The sequence below is a fragment of the Lutra lutra genome, unplaced genomic scaffold (genome assembly GCF_902655055.1).
Source record: "Lutra lutra unplaced genomic scaffold, mLutLut1.2, whole genome shotgun sequence".
Classification (NCBI taxonomy): domain Eukaryota; kingdom Metazoa; phylum Chordata; class Mammalia; order Carnivora; family Mustelidae; genus Lutra; species Lutra lutra.
Genome location: NW_025923842.1, coordinates 23645 through 33842, shown reverse-complemented (window position 1 = coordinate 33842; position 10198 = coordinate 23645). Strand labels below are relative to the sequence as shown.

The following is a 10198-nucleotide window of genomic DNA, read 5'->3' as shown; positions in this document are numbered from 1 at the left end:
CTGAGGCCATGTGTGGGAGGAGAGGGCACCCCAGCAAGCACACTTCCAGGCACTGGGGTGGCTGTGGAGCCACACAGGCCTTCCTGCAGGGAGCGAGGGCCGCGGACCCAGACAGTGCTGACGGTGAGTGGGACAAATGCTGGAGGTGACCGTGGGGGACACAGGTGACCTGGACCTGAGCAGTTTTCACTGCTGTCATAGGTATAAAGATCAGGGACGAAGCCCAAGACGCGAAATTGGGGAAAGCAACTGGGGACATACCCTGTGAGGAGTTCTGTGCTTGCAGAGAGCAAGGAAATGAGCAGAAGCTTGGGACGGGGGGCAGAGATGATGTTTCCAATGTGGGAAGATAATATAACCTCAGAAGCCTAAACACAGGGTTGTCATCTGACCCAGCCCTTCCTCCCCTACATGTACACACAAGGGGACTAAAATCAGCGCCCGTACAAAACACCTATTTACAGCAGCGTGACTCATGACAGCCACAGGCAGAAACAGTTCGAATGCCCATCAGCCACTAAAGGATACAAGGACTGTGGACGTTCATCAGTGGCACAGCACTCAGCCATAAAATGAATCAGGTACCAACCCCACAATGACGTGGCTGAACCTCAGAAACACTTCGCTAAGTGGAAGAAGCCTGACACGAAGACTTGTGAGATCCCATGTTTACAAACATCCAGAGTCAGTAAACAGACAGAAAGTAGACGTGTGGCCTCCAGGGCCCGTGGGGTGGAGAGTGGGGCTCGCAGAGTGCAGAAGGACTCCTCACCGGGCACGGGGCTTCCTCTCGCAATGGAAAAGTTTTGGAACAAGATGAGGGACTTGTTGAGCAACACTGAGAATGTTGTAGATGCCACTAAATGGATCACTTTAATTAATTTTTTTTTATTTTTTCAGCATAACAGTATTCATTATTTTTGCACCACACCCAGTGCTCCATGCAATCCATGCCCTCTACAATACCCAACACCTGGTGCCCGCAACCTCCAAACCCCCACCCCTTCAAAATTCTCAGATTGTTTTTCAGAGTCCATAGTCTCTCATGGTTCACCTCCCCTTCCAATTTCCCTCAACTCCCTTCTCCTCTCGATCTCCCCTTGTCCTCCATGCTATTTGTTATGCTCCACAAATAAGTGAAACCATATGATAATTGACTCTCTCTGCTTGACTTATTTCACCCAGCATAATCTCTTCCAGTCCCGTCCATGTTGCTACAAAACTTGGGTATTCATCCTTTCTTTTTTTTTTTTTTTTTTACAGCTTTATAAACATATATTTTTATCCCCAGAGGTCTGCGAATCGCCAGGTTTACACACTTCACAGCACTCACCATAGCACATACCCTCCCCAGTATCCATAACCCTACCCCACTCTCCCAACCCCCTCCCCCCATCAACCCTCAGTTTGTTTTGTGAGATTAAGAGTCACTTATGGTTTGTCTCCATCCCAATCCCATCTTGTTTCATTTACTCTTCTCCTACCCCCTCAACCCCCCATGTTGCATCTCTTCTCCCTCATATCAGGGAGATCATATGATAGTTGTCTTGCTCCAATTGACTTATTTCGCTAAGCATGATACCCTCTAGTTCCATCCACGTCGTCGCAAATGGCAAGATTTCAATTCTTTTGATGGCTGCATAGTATTCCATTGTGTATATATACCACATCTTCTTTATCCATTCGTCTGTTGATGGACATCTAGGTTCTTTCCATAGTTTGGCTATTGTAGACATTGCTGCTATAAACATTCGGGTGCACGTGCCCCTTCGGATCACTACGTTTGTATCTTTAGGGTAAATACCCAGTAGTGCAATTGCAGGGTCATAGGGTAGTTCTATTTTCAACATTTTGAGGAACCTCCATGCTGTTTTCCAGAGTGGTTGCACCAGCTTGCATTCCCACCAACAGTGTAGGAGGGTTCCCCTTTCTCCGCATCCTCGCCAGCATCTGTCATTTCCTGACTTGTTAATTTTAGCCATTCTGACTGGTGTGAGGTGATATCTCATTGTGGTTTTGATTTGTATTTCCCTGATGCTGAGTGATATGGAGCACTTTTTCATGTGTCTGCTGGCCGTCTGGATGTCTTCTTTGCAGAAATGTCCGTTCATGTCCTCTGACCATTTCTTGATTGGATTATTTGTTCTTTGGGTGTTGAGTTTGCTACGTTCTTTATAGATTTTGGACACTAGCCCTTTATCTGATATGTCATTTGCAAATATCTTCTCCCATTCTGTCAGTTGTCTTTTGGTTTTGTTCACTGTTTCCTTTGCTGTGCAAAAGCTTTTGATCTTGATAAAATCCCAATAGTTCATTTTTGCCCTTGCTTCCCTTGCTTTTGGCGATGTTCCTAGGAAGATGTTGCTGCGGCTGAGGTCGAAGAGGTTGCTTCCTGTGTTCTCCTCAAGGATTTTGATGGATACCTTTCGCACATTGAGATCCTTCATCCATTTTGAGTCTATTTTCATGTGTGGTGTAAGGAAATGATCCAATTTCATTTTTCTGCATGTGGCTGTCCAATTTTCCCAACACCATTTATTGAAGAGGCTGTCTTTGTTCCATTGGACATTCTTTCCTGCTTTGTCGAAGATGAGTTGACCATAGAGTTGAGGGTCCATTTCTGGGCTCTCTATTCTGTTCCATTGATCTATGTGTCTGTTTTTGTGCCAGCACCATGCTGTCTTGATGATGACAGCTTTGTAATAGAGCTTGAAGTCGGAATTGTGATGCCACCAACTTTGGCTTTCTTTCTCAATATTCCTTTGGCTATTCGAGGTCTTTTCTGGTTCCATATAAATTTTAGGATTATTTGTGCCATTTCTTTGAAAAAAATGGATGGCACTTTGATAGGAATTGCATTAAAGGTGTAGATTGCTTGAGGTAGCATAGACATTGTCACAATATTTATTCTTCCAATCCAGGAGCATGGAACATTTTTCCATTTCTTTGTGTCTTCCTCAATTTCTTTCATGAGTACTTTATAGTTTTCTGTGTATAGATTCTTAGCCTCTTTGGTTAGGTTTATTCCTAGGTATCTTATAGTTTTGGGTGCAATTGTAAATGGGATGGACTCCTTAATTTCTCTTTCTTCTGTCTTGTTGTTGGTGTAGAGAAATGCAACTGATTTCTGTGCATTGATTTTATATCCTGACACTTTACTGAATTCCTGTACAAGTTCTAGCAGTTTTGGAGTGGAGTCTTTTGGGTTTTCCACATAGAGTATCATATCATCTGCGAAGAGTGATAGTTTGACTTCTTCTTTGCCGATTTGGATGCCTTTAATTTCCTTTTGTTGTCTGATTGCTGAGGCTAGGACTTCTAGTACTATGTTGAATAGCAGTGGTGATAACGGACATCCCTGCCGTGTTCCTGACCTTAGCGGAAAAGCTTTCAGTTTTTCTCCATTGAGAATGATATTTGCGGTGGGTTTTTCATAGATGGCTTTGATAATATTGAGGTATGTGCCGTCTATCCGTACACTTTGAAGAGTTTTGATCAGGAAGGGATGCTGTACTTTGTCAAATGCTTTTTCAGCATCTATGGAGAGTATCATATGGTTTCTGTTCTTTCTTTTATTAATGTGTTGTATCACATTGATTGATTTGCGGATGTTGAACCAGCCTTGCAGCCCTGGAATAAATCCCACTTGGTCGTGGTGAATAATCCTTTTAATGTACTGCTGAATCCTATTGGCTAGTAATTTGGCGAGAATTTTTGCATCTGTGTTCATCAAGGATATTGGTCTGTAGTTCTCTTTTTTGTTGGGATCCTTGTCTGGTTTTGGGATCAAGGTGATGCTGGCCTCATAAAATGAGTTTGGAAGTTTTCCTTCCATTTCTATTTTTTGGAACAGTTTCAGGAGAATAGGAATTAGTTCTTCTTTAAATGTTTGGTCGAATTCCCCCTGGAAGCCGTCCGGCCCTGGGCTTTTGTTTGTTTGGAGATTTTTGATGACTCTTTCAATCTCCTTACTGCTTATGGGTCTGTTGAGGCTTTCTATTTCTTCCTGGTTCAGTTGTGGTAGTTTATATATCTCTGGGAATGCATCCATTTCTTCCAGATTGTCAAATTAGTTGGCGTAGAGTTGCTCATAGTATGTTCTTATAGTTGTCTGTATGTCTTTGGTGTTCGTTGTGATCTCTCCTCTTTCATTCATGATTTTATTTATTTGGGTCCTCTCTCTTTTCTTTTTGATAAGTCTGGCCAGGGGTTTATCTATCTTATTAATTCTTTCAAAGAACCAGCTCCTAGTTTCGTTGATTTGTTCTATTGTTTTTTTGGTTTCTATTTCATTGATTTCTGCTCTGATCTTTACGATTTCTATTCTCCTGCTGGGTTTAGGGTTTCTTTCTTGTTCTTTCTCCAGCTCCTTTAGGTGTAGGGTTAGGTTGTGTACCTGAGACCTTTCTTGTTTCTTGAGAAAGGCTTGTACCGCTATATATTTTCCTCTCAGGACTGCCTTTGTTGTGTCCCACAGATTCTGAACCGTTGTGTTTTCATTATCATTTGTTTCCATAATTTTTTTCAATTCTTCTTTAATTTCCTGGTTGACCCATTCATTCTTTAGAAGGATGCTGTTTAGTCTCCATGTATTTGGGTTCTTTCCAAATTTCCTCTTGTGATTGAGTTCTAGCTTCAGACCATTGTGGTCTGTAAATAGGCAGGGAATGATTCCAATCTTTTCATAAGGGTTGAGACCTGATTTAGGACCAAGAATGTGATTCTATTCTGGAGAATGTTCCATGTGCACTAGAGAAGAATGTGTATTCTGTTGCTTTGGGATGAAATGTTCTGAATATATCTGTGAGGTCCATCTGGTCCAGTGTGTCATTTAAGGCCTTGATTTCCTTGTTGATCTTTTGCTTGGATGATCTGTCCATTTCAGTGAGGGGAGTGTTAAAATCCCCTACTATTATTGTATTCTTGTCGATGTGTTTCTTTGATTTTGTTATTAATTGGTTTATATAGTTGGCTGCTCCCACGTTAGGGGCATAGATATTAAAAATTGTTAGATCTTCTTATTGGATAGTTCCTTTGAGTATGATATAGTGTCCTTCCTCATCTCTTATTATAGTCTTTGGCTTAAAATCTAATTGATCTGATATAAGGTTTGCCACTCCTTCTTTCTTCTGATGTCCATTAGCATGGTAAATTCTTTTCCACCCCCTCACTTTAAACCTGGAGGTGTCTTCGGGTTTAAGATGAGTTTCTTGTAGGCAACATATAGATGGGTTTTGTTTTTTTTATCCATTCTGTTACCCTGTGTCTTTTGATTGGTGTTTTAGCCCATTAATATTCAGGGTAAGTATTGAGAGATATGAATTTAGTGCCATCGTATTTCCTGTAAGGTGACTGTTATTGTATATTTTCTCTGTTTCTTTCTGATCTACTACTTTGAGTCTCTCTTTGCTTAGAGGAGCCCTTTCAATATTTCCTGTATAGCTGGTTTGGTGTTTGCAAATTCTTTCAGTTTCTGTTTGTCCTGGAAGCTTTTAATCTCTCCTTCTATTTTCAATGATAGCCTAGCTGGATATAGTATTCTTGGCTGCATGTTTTTCTCATTTAGTACTCTGAATATATCATGCCAGCTCTTTCTGGCCTGCCAGGTCTCTGTGGATAAGTCAGCTGCCAATCTAATATTTTTACCATTGTACGTTACAGACTTCTTTTCCCTGGCTGCGTTCAGGATCTTTTCTTTGTCACTGAGACTTGTAAATTTTACTATTAGGTGACGGGGTGTGGACCTATTCTTATTGATCTTGAGGGGGGTTCTCTGAACCTCCTGGATTTTGATGCTTGTTCCCTTTGCCATATTGGGGAAATTCTCTCCAATAATTCTCTCCAATATACCGTCTGCTTCCCTCTCTGTTTCCTCTTCTTCTGGAATCCCAATTGTTCTAATGTTGTTTCGTCTTATGGTGTCATTTATCTCTTGAATTCTCCCCTCGTGGTCCAGTAGCTGTTTGTCCCTCTTTTGCTCAGCTTCTTTATTCTCTGTCATTTGGTCTTCTATATCGCTAATTCTTTCTTCTGCCTCATTTATCCTAGCAGTGAGAGCCTCCATTTTTGTTTGCACCTCATTAATAGCTTTTTTGATTTCAACTTGGTTAGATTTTAGTTCTTTTATTTCTCCAGAAAGGGCTTTTATGTCTCCCGAGAGTGTTTCTCTAATATCTTCCATGCCTTTTTTGAGCCCAGCTAGAATCTTGAGAATCATCATTCTGAACTCTGGATCTGACATATTACCAATGTCTGTATTGATTAGGTCCCTAGCCTTTGGTACTGCCTCTTGTTCTTTTTTTTTTGTGGTGAATTTTTCCGCCTTGTCATTTTGTCCAGATAAGAGTATATGAAGGACAAGTAAAATACTAAAAGGGTGGCAACAACCCCAGGAAAATATGCTTTAGCCAAATCAGAAGAGATCCCGAATCGTGGGGGGAAGAAAGGGGATAAAATGAGGTTCAGAAAGAAAGAAAAAAATTAAAAAAGGAAAACCAATAAAGAAAAAGTATAAAAAGGATAATATATATATATATATATATATATATATATATATATATTAGATAAACTAGTTAAAAATGTTAAAAAAGAAAAGGGGAAAAGTAAAAAAAATTTAGCAGCAGAAGAAAAAAAATTGAAGAAGAAAAGAAAAAAAATTAATTTAACTGCAAGGCTAAAGAATCATGGGGAGAAAGCCATGAGTTCCATGCTTTGCTTTCTCCTCCTCTGGAATTCCGCCGCTCTCCTTGGTATTGAAACTACACTGCTTGGTATGTGAACTTGGTCCTGGCTGGGTTTCTTGCTGATCTTCTGGGGGAGGGGCCTGTTATAATGATTCTCAAGCGTCTTCGCCCCAGGTGGAGTTGCACCGCCCTTACCCGGGGCTGGGCTGAGTAATCCACTCGGGTTTGCTTTCGGGGCTTTTGTTCTCTGAGTGCTTTCCGTAGAGTTCTGGAGGGCGGGAATGAAGATGGCCGCATCCCGGTCTCCAGCCCGGAGGAGCCGGGAGCCCGGGGCCCCACTCCTCAGTGCGCCCCCAGAGAACAGCGCCCAATGACTCCCGCCACCCTGGCCTCTGGCCGCGCTCCGAGGTGACCGAGCCTGTGTTCAAGGTAACCCCGAGCTGAGAGTCACTCCTCGGCTCTGTCTCTGTAGCCGGCTTCCCCGTTCTAATACCTGTGAGCTCTGCGACACTCAGACACCCCCGATCCTTCTGTGACCCTGCGGGACCTGAGGCCACACTGACCCCGTGTGGGCTTCACCCCGGTTAAGCCTCTGGAGCGATGTCCCTCAGCGGAACAGACTTTTAAAAGTCCCGATTTTGTGCTCCGTTGCTCTGCCGCTCGCCGGGAGCCGGGCCCTCCCCGCGCGGTCTATCTCCCGTCGCTTTGGATTCACTTCTCCGCCAGTCCTACCTTGCAGAAAGTGGTTGATTTTCTGTTTCTAGAGTTGCTGTTCTTCTTCTCTTCGATCTCCCGTTGGATTTGTAGGTGTTTGTAATCTTTAGATAAGCTATCTAGCTGATCTCTCACTACCTGAAGTAGTCTCAGCCTGCTACTTCTCTGCCATCTTGACTCCTCCCCAAACCAGTTATGCTTCTATTTGAGAGAGGGAAAGAAAGAAATGGGGAGGTTAGCAGAAAGAGAGGAAGAGGGAGAGTCCTAAGGAGCCTCTCCACTGAGCACGGAACCTGATATAGGGCTCTATCTCAGGACCCTGAGATCACAATCTGAGCCAAAACCAAGACAGCATGGCCCAGGGTCCCCCAATTATGCTTATTTTTTAATCAAAATCTTCAAGTCTCACAAACTCTTATCTCTCTTTTCTTACTTGCCTTTCCAATGATCTCCACTTAAATCACTCACTAAACTAAAGGTACAAAGGACCTACTACATTAGATAAGGCCACTGAAAGCTGGAGGTAATTAAATAATAATGTGTAACCAAAATATATAATGTACCTACTTTCATGGTTTTACAATCTAGTGGAATAAACCCCAGTTAATTACTTCCATAACTTTTACCTGACTGTTCAACCTAGTTAATAAACAATTTGGTCTCTGGATTATATCTTTTGCATGTAGAACATGATATCATATAAGAATATTTTTAAATTTTAATGAAAATTATTTTCAGTACTAAGTGAAGCAAACACTAAGTTAAAACTGTTGTGGTCCTTGGGAGTAATTTCAGTCATGAATTGCAACAAGTCTGACAATAATTACAAGTGGAAAATACATAAGCAATGGAAAGACAATGCACTGGGGAGAGATGATTTAAGAAAATTAGATTTCTTTACTGGCATAGTGTGTTTTCTTTTAAATAGAAAATCACTACTTCAAGCTTAATCTAAGTTTCAGGCAAAGGAGTCTATGATATTGATCACTTATGTCCTGAGATTAAGGTAGAACACAAAAATAATTTGAAATTTTGCCATGGTCACAAATGTGAAATTGCCCTAGTAGTAGGATGACCCACTAAATAAGAAGCACTCTGTATGTTTCCAAGAGGTTCTGCACAGTGACTCACTTCAAGGATTTTAAATAAGTCTACCTAACCAAATGGGAAGTTTGCAAGGCGGAAAGAAGTTGTAGCCTTTCCAGCAATACAATATGCTAAAAAATATTTTAATACGTCTAGTATTTTTAACCTCAATATTTTTACAAGTCAATGTTACCTTGTTTTTACTTATTTTCTAAGTTAAACACCTTCCATAATTCATTAGGAATATTGTAAATTTGTTTGAACAAAAACCTAGTTGAAAAAATATTCATCATGTGCATTGAAATAAATATTGCTCTTAGCGTATGTAAAAGGCCTGTCCCATGTTCTTTTTTTTTTTCTCCTACATGAATGTTAAGTTCCAGGTTTTCACCTCCTTATGTGAAGCCTTCTGCACTTTTGTGTCTGTACAGAGTTCAAGTAAATTCTTTTCACATTGCCTATTGTGAAATTAGTAATTAATTGTCATATTTAATGAAAAGCAGTAAGACAAAACTGCTTGTAGGTTTAAGAACACATTGATAAATCAAATTAGTGGGGAGGAGAGAGATGGCCGGGAAGGAGCCCCATCTCTGATTCAAGTCACCAACAGGCCTGGCTCATGTTGGACGGATGACCATGGGTGTCTTGGCCTCGTGAGGCAGGTCTGCCCGGCTCCCCGTGCCAAAGCCCAAACTCAAAGAGGCACTGGACCTGAGCCAACTGCCACTGGAGCTGCTCCTCATGGTGCTGAGCTATGCAGCCCTCACATGCTGCTGGGGTGCTGCTGCAGAGGGTGTCAGGGCTGAGGTGCCTTGGTGGACGGAAGACCTTTGTCTGCTCATGCTGGCCTGAGACCATAGTACCCTGCTGTTGCTTGCTCACAGCTGCCTGTCCCCAGCCCTCCTCCACCCATCAGCCTGCGATGGCAGGCACTGCCTCCTGGGCAGTTTCTGTCAGCGCAGTCCATTGGGATGCAACTTCATCCTCAACCCTTGTGGCCAGGAAGGCCTTCAGAAATGGATGGTGAAGCATGGTGAGGATGGCTGGGTGGTGGAGATAACATGTGAATGGTGCTGTGGGCCCCTTCCCAGGACGGCTTCATGTCTTCCTTGGGCTGGTGTCGCAAAAAACAGGTGTTGGACCTGGTGGAGGAGGGTTGTGGCCAGGGCTGCTAGAGAGTGGAAGACTGAGATTTGTGTCTATGATTGGTGGGGAGCCCGATGCAACAGTGGCTGTATGTACTGACTCCTTGTCCAACTTCTAGATGCCAGCCAGACTGTGCTGGATAAATTCTCGGCTGTGCCCGTTCCCATCCAACAGTGGAACAACACTGTCTGCATTCAGGTCACCCACGTGTTCTCCAGCATCAAGATGGGTGTCTGCTTTGTGTCTTTCCAACACTGGGGCCAGGACATGCAGTTCTAGGGTGGTCACTATGGAGCCCATGTGACCAACTCCAGTGTGGTCATGCGGGCCCAGCTGTCTTAGGTGAGAGCTGCCCTGGCACAACAATCTGAGTTCCAGGACAACAATCTGACTTCCAGGTGACTTCCAGGACTGGGGACCATTGGCCAGGACTTCTCATTAACCAAGGGCATGTACCTCCCTGGCATTCTGGGTACTCCGGGATCCCTTCAAAGGTTCTGCCAGGACCCTTCTTCTGGCTCTAGGGACTACTAGAAAAAAGTCTTTCTTCAGAGTTCCCTACTGCTGTT

General features: G+C 42.8%; 1 pseudogene; it reads left to right on the top strand.

Moving 5' to 3' along the window:
• Positions 1-9119: 9119 nt before the first annotated feature.
• Positions 9120-9971, top strand: LOC125092684 (F-box only protein 27-like; annotated as a pseudogene).
• The last annotated feature ends 227 nt before the right edge of the window (positions 9972-10198 follow it).